At 41.3% G+C, this 13,581-nt stretch overlaps 1 protein-coding gene across 1 annotated transcript in view; it reads right to left on the reverse strand.

Moving 5' to 3' along the window:
- LOC137629593 (serine-rich adhesin for platelets-like) overlaps nt 1-13,581 on the reverse strand; it is a 178,183-nt gene that overhangs the window by 41,916 nt on the left and 122,686 nt on the right. The window lies entirely within an intron of this gene.

The following is a 13,581-nucleotide window of genomic DNA, read 5'->3' on the forward strand; positions in this document are numbered from 1 at the left end:
TTGGTAGTTATTGGCAAACATCGGAATGAGTAGACGCTTACACATCTAACTTAGGACTTGCAGGGTAGTTGAGGCAGAAAGAATAACTTACGGGAATCAGTTCGTATTGTTACGGAAAACACAATTTATGCTGTACTTTAAAAATTTGTGATTTGTTCTTACATAAATAAAAACCCTCATCCTTTGATAGGACACTTATTATTAGGAGGGAAGAGGTCCATATAACCATACTGGCTGGTTTGAAATTCCAAGATATCAAGACACTCAAACTTGAGAGAGGTGCAGGAGTGTTGATTCCTACTATCTGACAACACTTGAGAATGGATTCTTGTGAGTTAAGTTAGTTTTCTGTCCACCAGCTGAGGGTTGAGGAAGAATCTAAATTCTTGGAAGGATATGTCACAATGTATTGCCATTTAAATGTAATTGCCCCTTTGTAAGGAAGGTGGCAGGGATACTTTTATATCTTACTCATATATTCAGTATTAAAGCTTACTTGCATTAACGTCTGATCCAGCAAATACCGGTACGACCGTTGCATCCTAAGGGAAGGGAAGGATAAGAGGGAAAGAGCCACACACTCCACCTTTTAACATTTAATTTTCATTAACCTCTTCATATATGGTTTTAGTTTTTGCCTTATAGCCTTATAGGCACTATTTGTTTACAATTACATTACATAGAATATTAATTCTATACTCAAGCTCAGCATTCTTTAGCTCTGTTGTTGATGATCTATAAACAACACAGGCTATAACTTCCTACAGTAAAATTAGTGTTTATATTTCATTGTATGCAGCAGTCATTAATGACTGCTTATATTCTTCCTATCCTCTTATTATATAAAATTAATTGGTTTCTCTTGAATTATAGGCGTATAATACATGAAGTTTCAAAAAATAAGTTCAGTATTGTTTCTATCGTTCTTTTCTAGCATACAGTGAATGACATCACATGTGGCAGACGAGCAGATTCGGAGGTGTTGTGGCCAGTTCTAAAGTGCCTGAACTTGCAGGTCTCCCTTATAGTCCATGCTCTGCATGTTGACACAGGCCCTGAAGCAGGGGAAAAATATTCTTGGGTAATAAGGTCGTATTAGTTTCCCTGTTCTAGCCTTAAATAGTTAAATCCTTGGAGATCACACAGCACCTGCCCAATAATAAGTTTTTCCTTTGGCAAAACTCCTTTCTTCTTGAAGAACTATGACAGATGGCTCGAACTTCTACGTCGTAAAGTAGAAAATCCAGTTTCTTGCTGTTGTATTTGTAGGAGATCAAAACTTTTACAGTGTAAATATAACACCGATATCTGTTATGGTCCCTCGGAGGACAACCCTGTAGATCTAATTCAATTTCTAGGTGCAAACAAAATTATAAGAAGCAATCAAAGGAAGAAGAGATCTCACTGGTTGAAGAGCCAACTCTGTACCCATAGGATCCTAAATCGAAAGCAATAGCAACAGCAGTCTTAATCAAAAAGAAGTTGCATGTATTCATTCCCTTTGCAGTTGGATAAGTTCAACTTCTAAAGGAAGTGTCAACATAGATGGAGAAGTGTTAAATTTCATGAGGTATAACAACAAGAAGCATTCCTCAAGAATCCAAGACAGAAATCCTCATAAAATTACTGTATGTATATCTGGTTGCACCGCCAAGTAATGGTAGAGCTCACTGAATAACATAATTTTTTTTCTCAGAAATGAAACAGCTAGAGAAACAACTTGGCCTCTAACTTGAGAAATACAGACGAGTAAGAAGTCAGATGGCTTCCATATATGAGGAAACCCAGTTACCTTTGTAAATAGAGACCTCATAATGAATCTCTTAAAATTAAGTCACCTTCGGAAGGAAACTAACCCTCCTGCAGTTTAGAACATTAATAAGTGAGACAGACTTAATCCTTAAATCAACCTTTGAATTAAGTCAGTGAAAGTGAGCTCCAGGCTCCCCTCACCACTGCAAGATCCAACAGAACTAGCTCAATTCACCACCTTGACAAATTTCACCCTTGGGAGGTAAAGGGTAAGTACCTATGACAACTTCTGGGCTTTATTTGGTCACAACTTTATGGTCATGTTGATCCTGTTGTCCCTTTGAATGAGAATCTAGTGAACATAATTGATAGGCGTATCCCTTCTCGTGTGCTAATGTACCAAGTAAAGGACAAACCATGGTTCAATGATGATTGTAGATGTGCTTATATAGAGAAGCAGGAGGCCTATCATCTTTGGAAGGGTAACAGATCAGATTTGACCTGGCATAACTATACTCAGCTTAGAGCTTTTGATCAGAGATTTTATGCTTCAACTGATAATTAATACAATTTAAACATAAAAGAAACCCTTTCAGGTACAATCCAGGAACATAAGTGGTGGACTACCCTTAAATCAAAACTCTTTGGTGTAGATGCAACATTTCCTCTTTTGCTTAAACCAGATGGCTGTCACTCACTGTCCAAAGGTAAAGGCAACCCTTTTGGCTGATGAGTATGACAGTATATAAGAATAATGAAAAACTTAATCTTCTTCATTCCTCTTTTCCTGGGGCTAAACTAACTAGTTTAGCTTTTCGATCTTGTGAAATTAAAGCTCTGTTGATGGACCTTGATGCTTAAGGAGGTGTAGACCCACATGATATTTTTCCTTTGCTTTTTATAAAAACTTCAGTTTTCTTAGTTTCAAAGTTATCTATTATTTTGCACAAGTTAGCAAGAAGAGAAGCTTTTAGCACTTGTTAGAGAATTGGTAATGTTACTCCACTGTGTAAATGTGCTTGTGGTAGCTTAAGTCCAACTGATTACCACCCAATTTCCATAACTCCCACATTATCTAAAGTTTTTGAACGTCTTTTGGCAAAACGTCTTAATGGGTTTTCTGAGGGTAATCATTGTTCCCTAGTATGCAATTTGGTTTTCGTAAAAGCCTTGGAGCACGTGATGCCCTTCTTACAATCTCCAATGCTGTACAGAAATCCCTTGATTGTGGTAACGAAGTTCGTATGATTGGCCTTAATTATAGTACTGTCTTTGAGCGTTTTAATCATAAGGGCCATGACATGTGGTTTGGTCTAGAAAACAAGCTTGTAGGTAGTAGGTTGGCCAGGGCAGCAACCACCCATTGAGATACTACCGCTAGAGACTTATGGGGTCCTTTGACTGGCCAGAGTGTACTACATTGGATCCTTCTCTCTGGTAACGGTTCACTTTCCCTTTACCTACACATACAGTACATCGAATAGTCTGGCAAACTCTTTACAGATTCTCCTCTGTCCATATTATTTGCATCCAGTTGTAGAAATGAATAAGCAAATGAGCAGACAGCTGGATTATATATTGCCTCCATTTTGGTTAGTGAGAGGGGGCCCAGTTGGTGGGGGTGGGAGGGGTGTTGGTTATTGTGCACCTATATGCACCGCTCTGGCGCCGGAGACATTGAAAAGGGGCACACACACACACACACACACACACACACACACAGAGAGAGAGAGAGAGAGAGAGAGAGAGAGAGAGAGAGAGAGAGAGAGAGAGAGAGAGAGAGAGAGAGACTCCTAGGTATATGAGGCAGGCCTTTCTTGTTTTTTGTTAATATGAGTTGGAGACTGGTAATCACGATCTTTCAATAAGTTTAGAGGAAATGACAGGCTCAACTCTAAGACCCTTCTCGGAATGAAGAAATGCTTTCACTATTCTGATAGGAGACACATCTAAAGGGGTGAACATCTTATCTGCATAGTCTGACAGATACAATTCTCCTCTCAGGGGGTGAGGGAGATATAGACATAACAGCCTAATCAGGTATAGAAGCATCTAGCAGATCCTGCTCAGGGAGCACAGTGGCCGTAACCAGGGGAACTGCGATAAGAACAGGATCAATCTCATACTGCACATTATTAACACTAGGTGATAAAATGTTGAAGAAATTACAGCCATAGTGTTCCATGACATAAACCTCAGAGGGCTCCTTACATGAAGAATTAAATGGGGAAGATAATGCTCGTTGCCAAACCCATCTCATGTTTCTTCTCACTGCTCACAGAATGCTAAGGAGGGGAACGATCTCTTTTGGCTCATTTCCTATAGCGAGAACGATATCTAACCCACTGGGAGGATGACCACTCCCTACAATACCCAGATGGAGATTCCATCGAACATTTTTTCACTTGACATGATGGACATATTATGTGAAGATCCATTTCTACCCAGCTCATGAAGGTACCACGGGGGAGGCCATTACGGCTAGGGCAGGAACGCATCAAATTTGACATAAAGTCAAAAGGTACACACACACTCTTTATTCACAAACAGTGAATACGGCAAGTGACAAAGAATGTCAAAGACACAAAAGACACAAGCAAAAGTACTATAAGGGCGAAAGTAGGCGATGTGGTTGTCTGATCGCAGAACTGAATGCTGGCAAGTCTAACCTCCTTCACGGCCAAAAACGTCATGAGTAAGTGTCTGATAGAAGCGGGATGCCTCATGTCCAGCAGTTGCCTAGCAATGCAATATGATGTAATTTCTTTTTGATAGTCTAGCCATAGAAAACGAAATCAGCAGTAACCCAGTATAAATGACTCGGAAGTTTGTATCCATGTAGGAATAAACTTATATTTAAGTATTGAAAATAACCTTTTTAAGGCCCACAAAGTGGTAACCCCATATTATTATTATTATTATTATTAAATGCTAAGCTACAACCCTAGTTGGAAAAGCAGGATGCTATACGCCTAGGGGCCCTAACAGGGAAAATAGCCCAGTGAGGAAAGGAAATAAGAAAAATAATATATTTTAGGAATAGTAAGAATATTAAAATAAATATTTCCTATTTAAACTATAAAAACTTTAACAGAACAAGAGGAAGAGAAACTAGATAGAAAAGTGTGCCCGAGTGTACCCTCAACCAAGAGAACTCTAACCCAAGGCAGTATAAGACCACGGTACAGAGGCTATGGCACTACCCAAGAATATAGAACAATGGTTTGATTTTTGAGTGTCCTTGTCCTAGATGCAGATCCCCTACTCAAGCTATATACATTTGTCACTATCAGATATACTTCCATCCATATACCAAAGGCACTTCCCCCAATTTTGGGGGGTAGCCGACATCAACAAGAACAAATCAAAAAAAGGGGACCTCTACTCTCTATGTTCCTCCAGCCTAACCAGGGACTCAGCCGAGTTCAGCTGGTACTGCTAGGGTGCCACAGCCCAACCTCCCACATATACTTACTCTATAATAAGCTACAATTCCATGTTTATTTGTTTTATTGCTTATCACAGAATAAATTTTTTAAAAGTTTGATTTATCCTCTATTGTATTTCACTCTAAGCAACCAATATGTTTTTTCATTCATTGCGAAGTGATTATACAGTTTGATTTTATATGTAAAAATAAAAAATATATAATGACTGACGTGACTAAGTTATTCCGTAATAATTCTACGATAGATAGCCGTCAAAAGATATAAAACTAATCGTTAGTAATTATGGACTTTACGTTGTACAGAAATGTAATGAAAATATCCATTTATTTCCTTTGATACAAGAAATATTCTATAGTGAATAATAATGAGGTACGGTAATGTCCTGCAATTTTATGTGTAAAAAAAAACTTCTTATATCAATCAAAGTGACTAAATTATTACATAATAATTTCCACGATAAATAACCGTCGAAAGATATAAAACTAACCAACAGTAATAAAGGGATTTTGACGAAGGAAAAATCTATTTCTGGGGAGAGACCTGTGACGCCCGGCGAAAAAGTCCTTCTTTGTACTTTTTCTGATATAAATCTTCCAAATATACCAGAGAAAATTAAAAGCATGGAATGCAGAGGTTACAACCCTCGCGCGAGCACCTTGTTGGTGTCGTATATCTAACAAGGGCGTTTGTAAAACACTATTCACAGGCTGTCTTCCATTTAGATAATCCCTTCATCAAAGGGGGAGGGCCGTGACAGGCCCTAGAGAATACAGTTGGGTTACCCTACCGACACCTACCACTCGCGCTCACCAGGTCATCCTTCTGCAAGAACATATGGCTTGGCAAGGAAAAGGGTGGGTCCGTACAAAAATAATCGGGAAGGGTTTCGCCGGGCGTCACAGGTCTCTCCCCAGAAATAGATTTTTCCTTCGTCAAAATCCCTTTTCTGGGTCGACCTGTGACGGCCGGCGAAAAAGTACCAGAGAATGCCTTCCAAGCCCAATAAATTAATAACATAATGAGGAGAATACAATCACCATGTACGACAATACTATGATATAATAAAGTAATCGTCCAATTACCAACCAGCCAAATGACATAGGGAACGTAAGGTTAAATAATAATAACGACAAGGAACCAACTGAGTGTCGAATCGCAAAAGGCATCAAACCTTACATGTCTAAGTATATCTAAACATTAAAGGAACGGTAACTACAATAACAGTTAAACCATAGGAATTAAACATGGCAAATATCATAGGGCTAACGAACTACCAAGGAGAGCGGTGACGTGGTGTGAGTGGCGGGTAGGAGGGAGAAGAGAAGAGATGGAAGAAAGGAAGAGGAGATTAATGGGGAGAGATAAGGCTCCCCTCTGCCATCGTCGGGTATTTAAGGGCCTGTAAGATCTTTAGATATTGGCGTTTGACAACCATAGGGGATTTCCAACCCGTATATTTTTTAAAATCATCAAAGTCCCAGTTCTGGAAGTCATTGTTGGAGGCATCTACTGTCTGTATATCATGAGCCTGGGGAAATGATTCCGGATTAGTATGTTTAATGAAGTAGAGGATTTGTTGCCTGATACCATGAATGGAAATAGTACCTCCTTGTTCCCTGATAACCAAGGGGCCAGACGAGCGGGTGGCAGTTCTAGCTAAAAAGGGGCTTGAGAGTGTGACTGTACACGGAGAAAAATCCTGGGGATGAAGAATAATCTTCCGAGAGGAGCACCTATTTTGCGGATCCTCATTTTTTAGCTAGGGAAGCTTTGTCTGGAAAAGGAGTACTTCGGCTGAAGGGAGGAAATCTATGTTTTCCGGGTTTCGTGAGAGCTGCTAGTTCTGATGTTCCATCACCTGAGGCCATAGCCGTTAGAAATAAAGTCTTCCTAAGAAGAGTGATATAAGAGCAGGATTCATTGTCCGTGTCCATCGCAAGTTTGAGAATACCGTTCAGAGACCAAGAGTCCTTTTGTGGCCGAACCGAAGGTCGAAGCCTAGCACATGTTTTTGGGGTTGATGAGAAATAGGCATCAGCTAGGTTGGTGGTTAAAGTGCTAACTGTTAGGCCTTTGTCAAATAGGAACCTCAAGAAAGAGATGGCTAAATGCGGGGACATACGAGTATGGTCTGCACTCTTAGGGGACCTACTAGTTGTTAACGGCCGAATCATATTGGCGAATTGTCGAGTCCCTTTTTTGTCCCATTCGATGAAGAGATCGTTTCCGGTTCAATGTTCGCGTCTCTACGAGCTGCCAACTTCCTGTAGTCCACAAAGTTAGAGTTTTGGCTATCCTTGAGTAATCTGACACAGTGAGTTTGGATACTCGGGTCAGTTTGAGGAACGGGATCCGGATGGGACTGAGTTTCAACTCGAGGAGGAGAGGAAACCAACTGTTCTTGGCCAGTGAGGTGGTACTAAAGCCACTGCGCCCTGGAAGGAGCGTAGTTTGTGTAAAAGTTTTTAGAAGATTCCCTGGGGGAGATAGGGAAATCTTCTTCTAATGGTTCCAATCCCGGGGTAATGCGTCCATGGCATAAGCCCGAGGGTCCAGGGTTGGGGTCACATAACAAGGAAGTTAGTGATTCATCTGAGTTGCGAACAGATCTACCTGGAGGCCTGGAACGAGCCTGAGTATCCACCGGAATGAAATTATGTCTAGAGACCATTCTGACTCCAGTGGATCCGTCCTGGATAGTGAGTCCGCTCTCACATTCTGGCCTCCCGCTAGGTGAGATGCTGACAGGAACCAGTTCTCTTCTGTTGCCCAGGCGAAGATAGTGACCAGGATCTGATTCAGGTTGGGTGACTTGGATCCTCCCCTGTTGACGTAGTGTACTGCGTCTGTGCTGTCTGACACTACTCTGATGTGGGTCGACCTCGGAGGAGAGTCTCTCTTCAGGGTCAAGAACACTGCCATGGCTTAGAGAACAATGATATGGGACTGTTTCATGGAGAGTGACCAAGAACCTGAAACATCTGATGTTCGGAGTAATCCCCCCCATCCACTTAGAGACGCGGCTGTATGGAATGTCACTTGTGGAGGTGGGAATTGTAGAGGAACCGATTTGGAGAGGTCCTTCGGTTCGGACCATGGGCGTAGTCTCATTTTCAAGACAGAGGGGACCTTCGAGACCATGTCTCTTATAGGTACTGTAGCTCTCTTTCTCCAAACTCGATTGATGTCTTTGAGTTTGGCTTTTATTAGATCTGTTACTGAAGTGAATTGGAAAAGTCCGAGGATACTTTCTAAGGCTCTTCGGACACCTGTTTGTGTTTGAGAAAATTTTTTTTTTTTTTTGAGCTTTAAACTATTCCTCTTACCTTTTGGAAGGGAGAGACAACGTGTGCTTCGAAAGGTCCCACTGAATGGCTAACCATTCTAAGCGGACTGATGGTTGCAGGCGAGATTTTTTGGAGATTGACCCGAAATCACAGGTTGTCGAGAAATTGAAATAATTCCTTCGTAGCTCTGTTGCCTTCTATGACCGGCCGGGCCCAAATGAGCCAACCGGCCAGATAAGCAATGATCTGTATCTCTTGGTTCCTGAGTTGTTCTAACACTCTCTCTCCCAGATTCGTGAATATCCTGGGATCAATGTTGAGGCCAAAGGGCATGTCTTGAACACAAAGGCTTTCCTGCTTAGGCGGAAACCCAGATAAGAAGAGAAGTTTCGAGCTAAAGGCGCAAGATAATAGTCGTCGGTAAGATCGACAGAGGTGGTGACGGTCCTACGGGGAAGTAAGGTCCGTACCTGAGAGATAGTCAACATCCGGAACTTGTCGCAGAGAATGTAAGAGTTTAGCTTGACAAGTCCAGGTCCACTCTCAATGCCGCCAAGCCTTTTCGGAATTGTGAACAGGTGGCTTTGGAACTTCAGTGATCGATCCCGTTTGATTGCTTCTTCTTGAGTAACCCTGTGGTGTACTCTTCCAGGATGGGAGTGGATTTCTGGGAGAAGGTCACTGGTGGAGGAGGAGGACCTTGTGGCCATTTTCACCTCAAACCTTTAGAGATTATGCTATGAGCCCACAGACCGAAGGTCCAATGGTCTCAAAAGTGGTAAAGTCTACCCCCTACCTGGACCACCGCGTTGTGAGGGGGTGAATCTAGGTACTTTCCTTCTCCGAGCCCCCTTTTTTCTAGGTCCGTCTCGATGGCGAGACTGTCCTCTACTCCTGTAGCTTCCTCTCTGGTGTCCACGAGAGGAGCCTGAGGGTTCGGATCTAGGGCTGTATGCAGGTAAAACATCCCAACGGGGTTGGGCTGTGTACCTGGTGAATCAGTGAGGTAGACCACCTGATGAGGGGGATTTGGATGCATAGACGTTGAATCAGAGGGAGGCTGTGATGACGAGTGGGTAACTGACTATCGATTCCTGTCTGATAGAGGCCTCAGACAGAACGTATTTCCCACAACTAACCCGATCAGACCATCAAACGTGTAGGTCGAATTGGAAGGGCAGATCTTGGAATTATCGTACCCCCCAGACTGACAACATCCTGGTCCAGACAGATCGGGCCTGCCCTTTAGGAAATAATACTGTTACCTTCGGTACCTTGTCTAACCTAACCAAGGAAATCTCTTTCAATCGAACGAATCCGTTGAACGGGAATTCTAGTACCTGGGAGTAAATTCTAGGTCCCCCAGAGGGAGGACGTCTATGCCATCCAGATTTATGGTACCATCTATATATGGAACATGTAAGGCAAATCTCTATGCGTTGTTTTTATCGAAGGAGGTTACTTCGATATGCCTGGGGCTGTAGGGGGAAACTTCTGAGTTCCTGAACGGATCCGACTCACTACCATACTTTTGAGCTCCGTCATAGCCCCTTGGTTTTCCCTAGCATGTGTTGCTTTTAGCAGTCACGGTTTATGCAGGGTAACATGAACATCAGGATCCATTAAGGGTCCTAGGTCGGTGACGTAGGTAATTGCAAAGCTGAAGGCTCAAAATTCATCCCCACCTACCTGCCCGTCCATGGGGTCGTCGTCCAACCTTAGAGAGGACACTCTGAGGAGATAGGGACCTCTAGATGGAGCATTTCTTCCCAACCTTGATAACCAAGGGCGGAGAGCCTCTCTTGCAGACCAGAGAGATTCATCATCATCCTGACGGGAACCATGTAGGCGAACCTTCTGTAAAAGAAAGGGGACATAAGTCTGGATGTTCCTTGAACTTTGGTTAGTGATCCTATTCACAGGCTGGGATCAGCTGTATAACTCATAAAAATCAATTTTAAAGAAAAATCATTTAATGTACTATCTTTTGGGGTATAGTTCGACACTTGTATTCATGAAATGTGACACTGTTGGCGCATCCGCCACAGGTTGGCCACCCCTGACTCAGACGTTCAGAACCGGGTCTAACATTATTTACAGGCTATTAGTATTCTATTGATTCATCTGTTCACTGACCAGAGTTTCAAGGAACAGTAGATAGCCTCTCATGGCATGGTTAGTCTCGACCCGGCCCTTCATTAGAAGGGGCCAACGTTTGGTTCCCAGTACTGAGTGGAAACTTATTTCTATTTGAACACTATGTTGTATGGATATTTATTCATATTTAGGCATAGTTAGAATTGAATATGCATAAATATAGGCATAATCAATTTATTTCTATTTGAACACGATGTTGTATGGATATTTATTCATATTTAGGTATAGTTAGAATTGAATATGCACAAATATAGGCACAATCAATTTATTTCTATTTGAACACTATGTTGTATGGATATTTATTCATATTTAGGCATAGTTAGAATTGAAAATGCATAAATATAGGCATAATCAATTTATTTCTATTTGAACATGATGTTGTATGGATATTTATCCATATTTATACCTAGTTAGAATTAAATATATGCATAAATATAGGCAATGTTATGTTCATATATTTTTATTTGGACTTTCAAGAATAACTAATGAATATTACCAACGCAAATTCAAAGTGTCATTAAAGTAAGTACAGTTTACTTTGTATTCATGTTAAATCCTTTCCTTTACAGCAAAAACAAGAGATTGGCCACCCGTGGTCTGAGTGATCTCTGTCTGTACCGGAGCTCCGGTAACAATCCCCGGTACAAAGGTCCGTCATAGTGACAACGTGAACACCAGAGGAAAACTAATATTAACCTCAATGCTGATCGCCTGTACGATATCCGGTTAAGCCGGAGATTCGATGAAAAGGATCGTAATAACGATATTGTGATTATTTATGAAAAAGGGGTTCATACCCTGATTCTGATCGTCTGATTGATCTCTGTTTGTAACGGAGAACTAGTGACAAAGGTCCGTCATCGTGAAAACGTGATCCTCAGCGGTACGATAACATTCTCTAATACTGAATGTTTGTGTTATCTCCAGTGAAGCCGGAGATTCGATGAAAAAGGGACCGTAATAATGAAACTGTGAAGTCTTCATCGGTATCACATTGTTAACTCCGGTTCTGGCCGTCTGCTTGATCTCTGTTTGTACCGGAGATCCGGTAGCAAAGGCCCGTCACCGTGATATCGTGACCGTTCCCGGTACGATAACATTAACCTCAATGAATGATTGTGTTATCTCCCGTGAAGCCGGCCGTAACGGTGTAATTATGATCAAACATGACAAAGGTTCGTGTGTAAAAGGCTTCAGCCGGAGTCCGAGTGCCGGATTTCACCGTTGCACTCCAAAAATCTGCTCCTGAACGTTAACTAGTTCTCACCCAATGAGTATCCATATAGCGGAGCATAACTCAAGGCGGAGCTAAGGGTGTCGGTATAAAACGACCCCAATTAATGACTCATACACTAACGTACCTATTAATAGTGTTAGCTATATTAACAGTAACCATATCAATAAAAACGTTTATAATATTAAACGTACTATCATCAACTCTGATACTAAGAGGAGGCCTGAATAACTCGTGATCGTATAAAAACGGAGAACGGGAAATTCACCTCTCTTACTCGAGCTAACAAAGAAAACGAGAGAAGGGATAACTCATATCTGTAGAACAGGGAACGAGCAGTCTCTGTTTTCGCTCTCAAGGTTACATAATAAAAAAACTAACATCACACAATAAAACAAGAATATTAATAAAATTGATTGCTTTTCTTAGTAATTGTAATAACCAAGAACGAAGAATAACGACAACGTAACAAATAAACATGGATATAGTCTAAATCGAAGCCACTGAGGCGAGTACAAACTAACATTAAATCGCTAAACTTTAATTCGCTATTCTTTAAATCGCTATTCTTCGTAGGTCCAAATTGGACTTGCAAGCAAATAAATACCATAGTAAAAATTAATGATAACACTAAAAGGCCATAAAACGTAAGTGATATAACCTAGATGACAGAGTACCAGATGGGCAAAATTAACTAGAATATTTACCGAAGCGAACATAACACAAAATGGCTGCCGATACCTCGGCCGGACAATCGCTTCCAAAACTAAAAACCACCATATTGGAAACAGAACAAATGCCCGGTACTGTCAAAAGCTGCCAAAACAAACTATGGTACTTAACATTGGTAAGGGTGAAGTATCAACGTCAGTCATGTTGAATTAACGACAATCACTTCGAAAAACACTGGGCAAAACACTTATCAACTTAGCGGGCAAGTCCAAAACAGAAGGATGACCTGGTGAGCGCGAGTGGTAGGTGTCGGTAGGGTAACCCAACTGTATTCTCTAGGGCCTGTCACGGCCCTCCCCCTTTGATGAAGGGATTATCTAAATGGAAGACAGCCTGTGAATAGTGTTTTACAAACGCCCTTGTTAGATATACGACACCAACAAGGTGCTCGCGCGAGGGTTGTAACCTCTGCATTCCATGCTTTTAATTTTCTCTGGTATATTTGGAAGATTTATATCAGAAAAAGTACAAAGAAGGACTTTTTCGCCGGCCGTCACAGGTCGACCCAGAAAAGGGATTTTGACGAAGGAAAAATCTATTTCTGGGGAGAGACCTGTGACGCCCGGCGAAAAAGTCCTTCTTTGTACTTTTTCTGATATAAATCTTCCAAATATACCAGAGAAAATTAAAAGCATGGAATGCAGAGGTTACAACCCTCGCGCGACATTATACTGTACAGAAATATAATGAAAATATCCATTTGTTCCCCTTGACACAAGAAGAGAGAGAGAGAGAGAGAGAGAGAGAGAGAGAGAGAGAGAGAGAGAGAGAGAGAGAGAGAGAGAGAGAGAGAGAGACATAATATAAATTTAGTTCATTAGACATAAAGTTTGTTTGTTCGTTTGTCATTCTAATTTGCATGTGATTGTCACTATGAACTAGATCATTCCTGTTTTGGTTATTTCACAAGCTTGGAAATAGTGATTAAGCATGTAAGTACATCGACAAATACTGCGTAGAATAGCAATAC

Source organism: Palaemon carinicauda, chromosome 37 (assembly GCF_036898095.1).
Source record: "Palaemon carinicauda isolate YSFRI2023 chromosome 37, ASM3689809v2, whole genome shotgun sequence".
In the NCBI taxonomy this organism is placed as follows: Eukaryota; Metazoa; Arthropoda; class Malacostraca; order Decapoda; family Palaemonidae; genus Palaemon; species Palaemon carinicauda.